General features: G+C 38.2%; 1 long non-coding RNA gene across 4 annotated transcripts in view; it reads right to left on the bottom strand.

Moving 5' to 3' along the window:
- The window catches only part of LOC122173766 (uncharacterized), an 87,249-nt gene that overhangs the window by 41,320 nt on the left and 33,521 nt on the right, over positions 1–12,408 (bottom strand). The window contains exon 1 of one of the 4 annotated variants that reach the window (XR_006174542.2): positions 10,281–10,390. The exons of the other annotated variants lie outside the window; for them this stretch is intronic. This is a non-coding gene — a long non-coding RNA (uncharacterized LOC122173766). Of the gene's footprint in view, positions 1–10,280; positions 10,391–12,408 lie in introns of those variants that run through there. 4 annotated transcript variants of the gene reach the window in all.

Raw genomic sequence — 12,408 nt, 5'->3', positions numbered from 1 at the left:
AGTTAGAAATTGACTGCAGACTTAAATGCCTGATTGTATTCTGCAGATATACTTGTACAAATGTACAACACCGCCCTTGCACTGGTTTCAAACTGAGGTTAGTTGCATCAGTACAAGCCCCTTTTTACACTGCTGCAGCACATCTAGCTACATTAGCGCAATTATCCCCAGTTCATTCGGGCCCTAAGATGCAATGAGAACCAAAAGCTAATTAGTAAGGAGTTGGTCAGGCTTTTAGGTTAATGGCTGATATCCACCAATGTTCCTAAAGGATCTGGACCCATGTTGCTTATTGGAAGAAATGTGACTCAATATCAGCTTTATACATTTTATTAAAACTACTCCACAAAAATAAAATCAAGAAAATATTTAGCTATTATTAATGCTACTAAATTAAACTAAGAATTAAGCAATTCAACTATCAAATCAAGGTCAAACCAACAAGATAGTCTCAATATTAGATTAAATTATCAGATTGGTTAAATCACTAGGTTAATACAACAGATAATCACCTCTTATCATTCTGAAGAAGAGATCTAAGGAGGTTGCTGTCCATCTGATTATAAATCCCAACTAAAGAAGTTTACCAAAGTCAATCAAAGCTATAACTGGAAGCTGGTAAAATATTTTAATACTGAAACCAAATTATCCAATGTCAATTATAAAGCTTCTTCCTTTTATTTCAATTGTTGCAAAAGGTCTAAACCCTTTCTTCCCTACCCAACAGATATGGGACACACTAATTAATTTTTTTATGAGACAACAGTTAAAACCTAGATCATTTTCTGTGTGTGGCACATTCCCAATGTGGACTTTATAGACGTTCATACACACAACCATACTCTCATACCCCAAAGAATATAAAAAGGCTGTCTCTCAGCTAATAAAAACAAAAACAGAAAAAAAAGGAAAAGAATAGATACTTAAGGTTAGAGGGGGGTTTCAAACTTTTCAGCTCTCAATTTTCTAGACTCCTGTGGAATAGGAGCTGGAACTGCAATCAAGGAGCCAGATGACATTGCTGGCACAGAACTTCTTGCTAGCAATTCTTCTTCAGGTGCATGAGGCCAGGACAAAGGCTGGAGTGGTCTGGTTGTTGATGTGATGACTTCCTCTTCCCAAAGTGATTAGCCTTGGAGATGCAAAAACCAGCAACTCAACATTCATCCACCACCAAAATTAAAAATAAACATGGACATCTTATGCCCAATGTTGTTGTTTAGCTCACAAACAACAATTTACAGTCATCTTTCTATTTAGGAACTTAGTTAAAACTCAAAAAGTTTCTCTCTTTTGGGTTCTTCATGTTGACAGAGAAAAGCTAATTTAAAACTTACCAAGATGAAACCCATTTTAAAAAGAAAAATAATTAAAATGTATATAAGGTCTGTATTCCCATAGACATTTCTTCTCTCATCATGTTTTCTACTCAAAACAATAAATGGCTTGAGTTTTACCTGAAAAATCAGCCCAGGTTAGCTGCAAACTCTCGAACCTTTCAGCGAACCTGGTCTGTGTTTTATGTTTACAGCTGAACCCAAATCCAGATGAGTTTCTCCTGATTTAGGATTTTGTTCAGAAACAGCCACATAATATGGCACACACCCTCTGTTTAAAAAGCTTTTGATCCAGAGCAGAGGATATTTATTTCATGCCACATCATTTAGTATTAAACAGCCCCACCAATTACTGTCTCTCTCCATCTGTCATATGTTCTTTCTGACTGGAAAAGCCAAATGGTATTTTCTTATTTTCACAAGCTAAATAACCTTCTGCAGTTATACAGAGTTATGCATCTTAAACACAGGGCAGCCTTTTGAATATTTATGCCACAGAGGCAATCTGGAGAAAAACAGCACAGAAATGAGTGGTGTTAAGGAGGAACTTAAAAGAGAATAGACAGGCACTTAAACTAGAAGCAGGAGGCTGTTCCAATTGTCAGAGGCAGTGTGAAAGAAAACAAGCACAAAGCAGAAAATGGCAAAGAAGCCAAAGCCAGTCTTAGCATTTTTGGATGCTGGATGTGGAGCTTTAGTGCCCCCTAGTTTCTTGCTTCAGAGATAGACCCCTGCTGTTTGTTATCCCAGATCAAGTAGATCAGAAGTTGTGTGCTTTGCAGGCCCAAAGACTAGCTTGGACTAGTAAAAGGACACAAAGAAGAAAGCATTAGAAGAAGTAGAGAAGAATAGGAGGAAATGAGTGGAGAGATTAAATACAGGTGAGGTCAAGATTACGTTGGGCTGTGACAATAAATTATTTGATGCAGTAAGAGGCAGGAAGCCAGTGAAAGGATCTGATGGGATTCCAGAAGGAAAGGGTGACATGGTCAGCACAATGGCACCAGTAGAGGGCTTTAACTGTGCCATTTTGGATAGATTGAAGAGAAGACACAGCAGATAGGATCAGCTACAAAAGAGGAATTTACAGTGCTCATGGCAAGAGAAAATCAAGGCTTGGAGGAGAATTTTAGCAGCAGGTAAGAGAGAAAAGGATGGATTTGGGAGATTTTACACTATTAGCAGCACAAGGATTTATCAAGCACCTGATAAGGGAGTGGAAGACAGAGAGAGAGAGGGAGAGAGAAAAGAATCATAGATGATGGACAATGCTTTTAAAACTGAAATTCTTTATTACATACTTAGCTATTTTAATGCATAAATCTTCTGCTTGGCACAGTAAGATGGATATACCTAAAATAGCTCTGCCTAATAAGGATAAAAATACTTGGAACATAGAGAGAGTTCTTGTCCTTTTTGATACTACCTGCTTAAAAACTAGACATTAACTTAAGGTCAACATTTGCAAAAGTGGACTCCAATTCTAGGTGTCAGTTTTTGGGGAATCAAATCTAGAGTGACCAGACAGCAAATGTGAAAAATCAGGACAGGGGGTGGGGGGATAATAGCAGCCTATATAAGAAAAAGACCCAAAAATCGGGACTGTCCCTATAAAATTGGGACATCTGGTCACCCTAATCAAATCAGAGATATCTTTGGAATAATTTTCAGAGGTGCTGAACACCTGAAGCTCCCATTGACTTTGTTTGGAGCTGTGGGTGCTTGGATCTGAAAATCAGGGCTTGAATTGGGCCTAGCTGACTAAATTGTATGTTTGAGTGTTTCCAGGTACGTAAGACATCTAATGCATGTCTCTGAAACAGCAGTGGAGTGCACCCCTGTAGAAGCCACATGAGTAAGCCTGGAATATACATCTTCTGGGGAGAAGAAACACAGCTCCTCTGGCTTAAAAGAGCAAATATTCATCTACCCTTAACTCATAGTTATTCATACAAGAAGCAAAGCTGTGGGTTACTAGATGCAAGACATTAGCACTAAGTGTCAACAGATTCCCCTATGCAAAGTGATAATCATGACAAGAATTTTGTAACTCAAGACCTCAATGAAACATATCATGCAATACATCATATATGTTCCCTTCACAGTGTAATAAAGCATTTGTATTTATTTGTCAAAAGGCTTCCTGTCAGGAATTTTAAAATTCTGAACCTGAACAGCTGTTTCAGTTCTAACCTACATTTTCTAAAAAGACAGGCGAGACAATTAGAGAAGGCAAAGTGAAAAGTGATGCATCTTATAATACACCCATGGTACAAGTCAACCTGTAAGGCACTTATCCTTGACAATTATTTTTCAAAAGGACGTTTTGTGTCTTTCTTGAATCCTTGCACACAGTTTTGATCTTACACTAAGGTAATTCAGCTGTAACATCATTAAAATCAGTTGTGTGAAATAAGAATCACACCCATGTATTTCAAATCATAGAATGCTAATACCTAATACTAACCACTTTTTGTTGAGTTGGAGTTTAGACTTTGGTAAATTCACATGTTGAACACAACCCTGAAAGAGTTGAACAGTTACTGTACTGGGATGGTTTGTAGTAGCTGGTCCAGCTGTATATGTATGGGCTGTCACCTAACAGAGGTAGCCAGTTATTTATTGTTACCCTGGTCATGAAAGCTGCATTTGACATATCAGCACCCCTGTCTCTAACACACCTAGTAGTGGTCAGCAAAAATAGAAGGGGAGAAGAAATTAAGTCCTGAATGGATAACAGAGAATAGAGGATTCAAGGAAAAAGGACAAGACAGGGAGATAACTGAGGAGAAAGTCCTAGCTCTGCCACAGACATCCTGTGACCTGTGCCTCAGTTCCCTTCTGTAAAATGAAAATAATATTTATTTTCTTCCTTTGTTTTCTATCTTGTTTATTTACACTGTACATTCCTTGGGGCAGGGAACCTCTTGCTATCTCTCTCTCTACTGGGCTTAGCACACAGGGAAACAGAGTTTTGTTGAGACCTTGAGGTGCTATCCTATTACAAATAAAAGCTCAATGAGGGGGGCTAATCGAATTAAGGACAATAGAGGAGCAAGTTCTTTAATTTTCTTATTAGGAAAATAGATTCTTGTGAAAACAGATATGTCTATGCAACTCTACCACCCCAGAGACCAAGACCATCTTGAGGGTCTGCTCACATCTGTCTCTCCCCCATAACTACATAGCTCACTTTGCCTGTACCAAAGGGCCAGTATGACTTGTTAGCATTAATTCTGGTTACATACACAATTAAATCAGCAAGTCCTGTAGTAATGTCTGCTTTAGAGCTTTCACTTCAGTCTTTCTTCATTTTATTTAAATTAAATGTTTGGCAAGCTCTATTCTTTCTTACAGATTTCCAGCAAATTAATTCCCTTGTCAGATTCAAGTCAAGTCCTAAGATTAATTCTTATTATCTCTCCTTCTCTTCTGTTTCCTTGCACTGTACATAAAATTACATAACCTGCACTTTTGACACAAGCTGTACTGTGGGCTTTGATACAAGAGAGTCAAATCATAACAGATTTCTCATTCCCCTTCATATTTGGTTAAAATAGTTTTCCTTTAAATATAATGAATCCAGACATTTAATTTCTGAGATATTATTCAAATCAGGAACCTTTCCAAGGTAGAAAAAGTATTATAGTTGAGTATAGGCAGCTATAGCTCTATGCTTTATGCCCCTGTTGAGCTGTAGCTCTATAGCTCTCTGCTCCTGTTCTTCTTCTTTTATTTTTTGTTAGTGAAATTTAAGTATTAGGGCCTGCTCCTGAGGGTCTGAGCACCCACCCAGTGTATTCAGGCAAAACTTTCCCTACAATTATTTTGTCTTATTGGCTCTGGCAGCCCTTGTGTGGGTAAATTGGACTGGGAAGGGGAGCGGGTACAAGGAGCTTTGCTCCCTTGTGTTCTTCCTGCAAATAATAATCTTCCAATGCTCCTAGGGATACAAATCATGCCAAATGCAGCCTGTAGACTCACCAACTTGGGAAAGAGAAATAGAAGTCCCAGCTAGAGGTAACTTCCCATTTCTTTCTTTCATATCCTAAATCAACTCAAGCTACTGGACAATAACCACCTGAGGCCTTTCCAGCTGTGGCAAGTTGAGAGGAGGGCAGCCTTAGGGCAGGTCTACACTAACCCCCCAATTCGCACTAAGGTACACAACTTCAGCTACGTGAATAACGTAGCTGAAGTTCGAAGTACCTTAGTTCGAACTTACCTCGGTCCAGATGCGGCAGGCAGGCTCCCCCGTCGAATTTGCGTACTCCTCTTGCCGAGCTGGAGTACCGCCGTCGATGGCGAGCACCTCCGGGTTCGATTTATCTCGTCCAGACAAGACGCGATAAGTCGAACCCAGAAGTTCAATTTGCTTGCCACCGAACTACTGGATAAGTGTAGACCTACCCTCACCCTATGAAAGCTTCCATTGTACCAGCTTCCCCTCTCCTTTCATAATCCCACCTATATCAGTTATGCAATAGGCAGGAACCCAATAATCCTTTTACATACCAGAGTGCCTTTACCCCTTGTCACATAGCTGTTCTCCTGCCTTATGCCTCCAGCCTATGGAGCTGGAAGTTTATATGCTGCACACTTCTAAACATCAAGGCAGCAGGTGCATTCCCCCTGCAAGCTGCTAAACCTGTTGAAGGATTGTGCCTTCCCTGAAGCACGATTTCTCTTGGAACTCTGAAAGAGGTTGTGCAGCATTGCAAACCCCTGTGCAGGCCACTGCCTTTGGCAAGGCAAAGATCTGACCAACTTGTGAGCATGTGTCATACCATCTGCACTGCTGATCGCAAGAGCAGGTATCCAACTTGTGCTCCTTCAAGCAGGTGAAGCTTGAAAGATGCAGAAGACATTCCTTGCTCTGTTAAAACAATTTAAAAATAAGTCAAGCTTTAGGTATGGCCCTTCAACTGTCACTTGCAGCAAGGAACTATTACAAGAGATAACATTAGCTATAAGGACATAGATAAAATCCATGAAGAGTTAGTGCCTTTTTTTAATATAGTCCCTTGGAAAGAGCTTTTCTTCAACATGCAAGAACAGGACATCTTCTATAAACTGGGAGCAGCAATCATGAAATTTCAAAGGAAGAAATAACAGCACTATACCTTAAGTGGTATATTTTATCTGACTTTTCTCCTGGAGTGTTGATGTCCATATAGTTCTTCCAGTGCCCATAAAAGGTGATCAAATGATACATACATACAGTAAATGCATTATTAAGTTTGCTACTGTCTCATTTGTTTCTTGACCATTCGCCAATCTTGGGAAGGACTTGGCAAAATAATTCCTGTGAAGAAGTAATAACTCTATCCAAACCACCCTGCATTACAGTGAGCCAAAAAGAGTAAAGGGAAGAGTAATGAAACTGCCAGAAAAGATGGATGGAATGGCAGTTCTGAACAACTGATAACTGACTGAAGTGAAAGGGGAAGGATAGCTATTATTGCTTAAGACATAAAACCAACTGGCAGTTTTCTGGGGAGAGCTGAAAGCTGCCCGAGTTAATATTTTACCACACTGGAAGAATAATGTAAATAGTTCTTCCAGAGGGCTACATACAATACATAGTCAACTTATATCTCTTTCTCACACACATTTCATATCACATTATGTTACATAGCCTACACTTTTATGTTGGCAACTGAGACATTAAACACAAGCTAAAAGCCAAACTTTCCATAGAGCAGTGACATGAGTTAACTGGACAGTTAAGGTGTAACAACTTTAATGCAAGCTCCAGTGTCATAATCCATTGTTTCCACTAGCCTGACTAAGTAGTTCTTGCATTACAACTACATACAAATAAAGGAAACATAGTTCTGATTTATAAATCAGGGCAAGGTCTTCAGCTGATGTAAGACAGCATAGCTTTACTGAAGTCAATAGTCACCAGTTTACACCAGTTGAGGACCTGGCCCCAGAAGTCTGAATTAAAATGTGAAAGCAAGGCTTTCTTGTCCTAAATATTAGCTCAGTTATATGAATCCAAAATGTATGGTAAGAATCGGTAATAACTTTTAGGTAACAACTTACTGGCATATGGTTAGAGTTTTATGAGTTTTGTTAACTTAATCTATTTTTGTATTTCTAAATCTTTGTTCATGTTTGTGTTTGATGCACATCTGCTAACTACATATTCCTCCTCCTGGATATCCAATTGAACATGTGTGACAAGGGCACACATGGCCTATAGCAGTGGAGCAGAAAGTCAAATAGGCACCTTATAATTTAATTAAGGAATACTCATTTTTTATTATCTGCTCATCTTTTCTGCCTGGCATGGTGAGTGTGCTTTGGGTTAAACAGAGATCTGTCTTCTCCGAGATAATAGACAAAAAAAGTGACATTTCAGTCTTTGAAAAAAGGGCAGCTGGGCAGAGAGAAAGACAAATTTTCTAGCACTCATCATCCATTTCAGCCATGTAGTGTGATGGCATGAAACACAAAAATTTCTCACACACTTAAATGGAAGGGTAAGAGGATGACAAGGAAACTGTGTGGTCCATTTCAATATGGCTAGCACCGTATATTGTATTTACATTACAATGGGTCATACTGATATAAAACACCTCTCCAAGAATGTTTGGCATATTGTAGCATGAACAACAGAGTATAAGGCTATACTAGCATCCAAATATATAGACAAGCACACTAGAATACCTGACTTTATATAGTGTGGAAATGAGGCTTAAAGGCCCAGATCAAAATATTTAGGCTTGTAACTCCGTGACTTAATTTCAGTGGAAATTAGGAACCTAAATATCTTTGAAGATCTGAGCCAAAATGTCTACATAAGAACCCAACAGGGAGAAATATAATGCCTTCAAGCTAAAGAACACTTTTATTAACAAACTACCCAAACTATAGATTTTTTATTAAATATGACGAGATGTTTGACTGTAAAAAATACAAAGGGGAAGAATGAAAAAAGAAAGCTATCCTTAAGAACCTCATAGTTGTGTCTCTTTGAGCAGGTCTACAATATATCTCTGACTTAGCCAGAGTATAAAAAGGGAAACTATGCTTCTCCCAGGGAATCAACATTGAAGGTGGATCAGAACTAGACAGCACAAGGAATGTTCTTTTAAAAACCAAGAGAGGAAAGAATGTTAATCATTTTCATCAGCCTACATTAACTTCAAGGAGCAATGAGACTTAATGTGAACAATAAATTCCACTTGGATTTCAACTAGTGTTCTTTTATGATGAATAATGAATGTTTACACTGACCTAGTCCAAAAGTTCTCTCTCTATTCCCTCCGTTCCCCCCCTCTTTTTTTTTCTTTCCATTTGATTTGCTCAAGGTTAAAGCTTTTTCACAGTGCATGTAGGACACGTAGAAATGCCCATCTTCATGCTTATATAGATATACATATATCTTTAGCATCACCACCATGGAGAATATTAGCAAAGTTTGTAATGCTATAAAACTGCTTGAGGAGTGAAAATGCATGAGGGGCTTGCATGGACAGCAGTTGTTTTTCTCTTTTAAAATGTACATATTTGGAGAATTCAAATTTAGAAATTAAATCAGCTTCTTTATTTTCTGCCCCAGAAGTATGCTGGGAGCTTTGCCCCAATGCTTTTATAGAATCATACGATTAGAAGGGACAACAAGGGTCATCTAGTTGACCCTCCTGCCAAGATGCAGGTTTTATTGTGTCTAATCCATCCCAGACAGATGGCTATCCAGCCTCCTTTTTAAAACCTCCAGTGAAGAATTTTCCACAACCTCCCTAGGCAGTCTGTTCCATTGTCCGAGTGTTCTTACATTTAGGAAGTTTTTCCCGAATGACTGCTTTATGAATGTTTCCAGGATAGCCACATTTCTCTGCCTGTAATATCCAAACATTTGTGAAAGCTGTGACCCACATGAGAGGGGTTTTTTTCTTTTAGAAGGAGTGAAATTTAGATGAAATTGAGGTATGACAGTGATGCCTCATACCAGGTGTACACCTCACCTGGGTCAGGAAGGTCACAGTGATTTTTCTCAAGAAACAAAACAACAAAAGACTTCAAAAGCCCATTTGATCTTTGGATGTCTTCTGGGATTTCACAGTTCAAGTTCTCTGTATTCCTGCCTGCATTGAGCTGTCTGAGCCAAACCAAAAAAATGGAGCTGAGCAGTTAAGAACATGGATGAGGACGAGGACATCAGTCATTAATTGCAAGTCTGTACCCTAGGCAAAAAAGGAGAGCAAGTAGCTAACTCCAAAGCCCACTAACTTCCCAAAATCCAGCATCCTATTCCTATCCTTCCCTCCCTGTCCTATTTCATAAGATTCCTACTTCAAAGTTCTGTGCCTAATTTAATGACTGTTGCCAAGTAGATATTAAAAATGAGAACGCTTAGTGAAAGTGGATAATTACTATGAATCTTAGATTTGCTGAGCCATAGTGTCTTCCTGAATTTAAAGTATATTTCCTCTCCATACTGTTGACTCCCCACAGCTGTCATTCATTACCATCCTCTGCCTTGAGAAGAAGTATTTTTTCCCGTGTGTGTGCGTGTATGGGAGGAGATTTGGGGGGTGGAGGGACTACAGGGGGGAGAATCTTCAGTGGTTACAAACCCGCAAGTGCTGACACCGATAAATGATTCCACCCAGCTTTTGAGAAGACAAGTGCAAGTTATCCAAAGAATGCTATTAATATTTTTACCCCACTGCATTGAGCAGATAAAGGACATCTGATCTACTTCTCATGTTTTATTTAAAGAAAAAATATGGGTATAGGAAATTTAGAAAAATCATATTATTAGTGGATCATTTTTCATACCATTTTTAAACTATTAGTTTTTCATAGGTCTAAAGATATGTATTTTGTAAAGCACAAGAGTTTTACTTATAGGTGTAATCAGACCTTTTGAGAGCTACGAATATCATACCCTAAAAGAGAGACAAGGAGATGACCACAGTTACATACATGTCTTGCAGGACTTCAAAGGAGTAATGCTTTAGAAATTTTCAGGCTTTGTATCAGCTGGAGTTCTTTGAAGTGATGTGTCTCTGCTTGTGCAGCACAGGATCAGACCTAAGCATTCATAAAGAAGGATGACTTGTGACCATAAAGCATTTGTGATTTTAGTCTGAAAAGAAATTACAGATTGTAGAGAGAATGTAAAATCTAAGACAGTGGTGGTATTTTTAAGGCACAACTGGTGCCTAACTCAATGCCTTGAAGTACATTGTTTCTGAGACAAATTATCTCATTGTCTTCTCTATTTTTATTATTCAGAGTATTTGAATAAAAGCTGGGGTCCTGATTCTCCACTGCCTGGGACCTTGTGGAGGGCAATATTGCACCATCAGTTCTTGAGCAGATGTTTCCACTGAAATCCTTGAGAAAAGTCTAACAGCTCATGATACAAAATGGCCCATAGTCATTTATAACACTGCAAAGCAAGTGAAAAGTATATATCAAATGCTACTATTGGTCTGATGGAGAACTATGATTTGTTAACATTTTACACCCATTTTGTACAGTTGTAAATGACTACACAAGACGCAAGACACTGAGAAAGAAAACAGGCTTTGCATCTTTGTTTCTTAAAAATTCACCTGGGCTGCTTATTCCCTACCCAAAATAATTATTGCCTATATGTAACACCAAAATCTGTTCCTCAGACTTAATGGAATTTAAAAGGCATATTGACCCTTCTGCACTGGGAGAATTTCAACCAGAAGTAACACATTCCATAGGCTTTTGGACTCTTTCAAAGTTCATAGCAGCACTGTGAGTATTTTGGAGCTCTGAAATGATGTATCCAAAAGCAATCAGTCCAATAGTTGTTATGAAAGCATGCTCCATGCCTATTATGCAACCAGTGAGTAGCATTTTCGCTCAAAAATATTAACTTTAGTAAGCAACTTTCTTGATTGTAGAAGGAAATATATATTTTCTTTTTAGCTTGCTTGTTTGTAGGCATAGAAATAGGTGTTGGGTTGAGCATATATTTACTGTGGCTCATGGTGAAATGGTTTAATATAAATAATTAATAAATTAAACTACATCTATTTGTTTGCACCATGTGGTAAGGACCATATTTTTAGGGGCCCAAGAACTTCAGTTAAGTAAAGGTTAAGCACATAAATTTAGCTAATAGTACATCGAGAGATATTCATCCTCTACACAGGTTTCAGAGTAGCAGCCGTGTTAGTCTGTATCCGCAAAAAGAACAGGAGTACTTGCGGCACCTTAGAGACTAACAAATTTATTTGAGCATAAGCTTTTGATGAAGTGGGCTGTAGCCCACAAAAGCTTATGCTCAAATAAATTTGTTAGTCTCTAACGTGCCACAAGTACTCCTGTTCTTTATCCTCTACAGACAAATCAGAGAATATGCAACATGTGAATAAATTACTTTTTAAAATATAGATATATAATATTTTGCAAGATTGCTTAGGTCTTTCTGAACTCGGAGGCCAGGTCATAAGTAGCTGTTTTCAAATTTCTGCTTAGATGAAACAGTGGGCAAGTAGCAATTTCCTTTAGTGTACAATTTAAACTGAATTTCTGCCAGCAAGTCTCATGTACTTAAAGTATTTTGAATCAACAAAAAAAATCAATAAATTGTACAACAGATAGCCTCCCTGCTTCATACATTGCTCAGAAGATGAAACTAAATAAAAATATTTCATTTTTCCTTATTTATATTCATTTATTGTACATGAATAAGAAAATACTGCAATCACATTTAAATATATAGCCATCAAATGAAGCAAGCATTCCAGGACTGTATTTTTTCTTTTGATGAGCTAGGAAAGCAGATTGAAATAAATCCAGTTAAAGTATCTTGAAGGAAAGAATAACTTTTTGAACTGTGTTAGTTTAAGCACTGTTCTGTAATATGCCAGGAAGGGGTGAAATGCAATTCTTCATTACTATTATTTTTGTCATTCTTCTCAACTTCAGTTTCCTGACCAGGTATCAGACAATAAGGCCCTGGTCATGCAATGACATGCCTGCAGGCAAATCCCTGTGTGCAGGACAATTTCAATAAATTGCATATTGTCAGGAAATGATTATTTGACCATAGATTTCAGTGCGGCTT

The sequence above is a fragment of the Chrysemys picta genome, chromosome 8 (assembly GCF_011386835.1).
Source record: "Chrysemys picta bellii isolate R12L10 chromosome 8, ASM1138683v2, whole genome shotgun sequence".
In the NCBI taxonomy this organism is placed as follows: Eukaryota; Metazoa; Chordata; order Testudines; family Emydidae; genus Chrysemys; species Chrysemys picta.
Note: the sequence above shows the minus strand (reverse complement) of the source record. Positions and strands in the feature narration are given on the sequence as shown.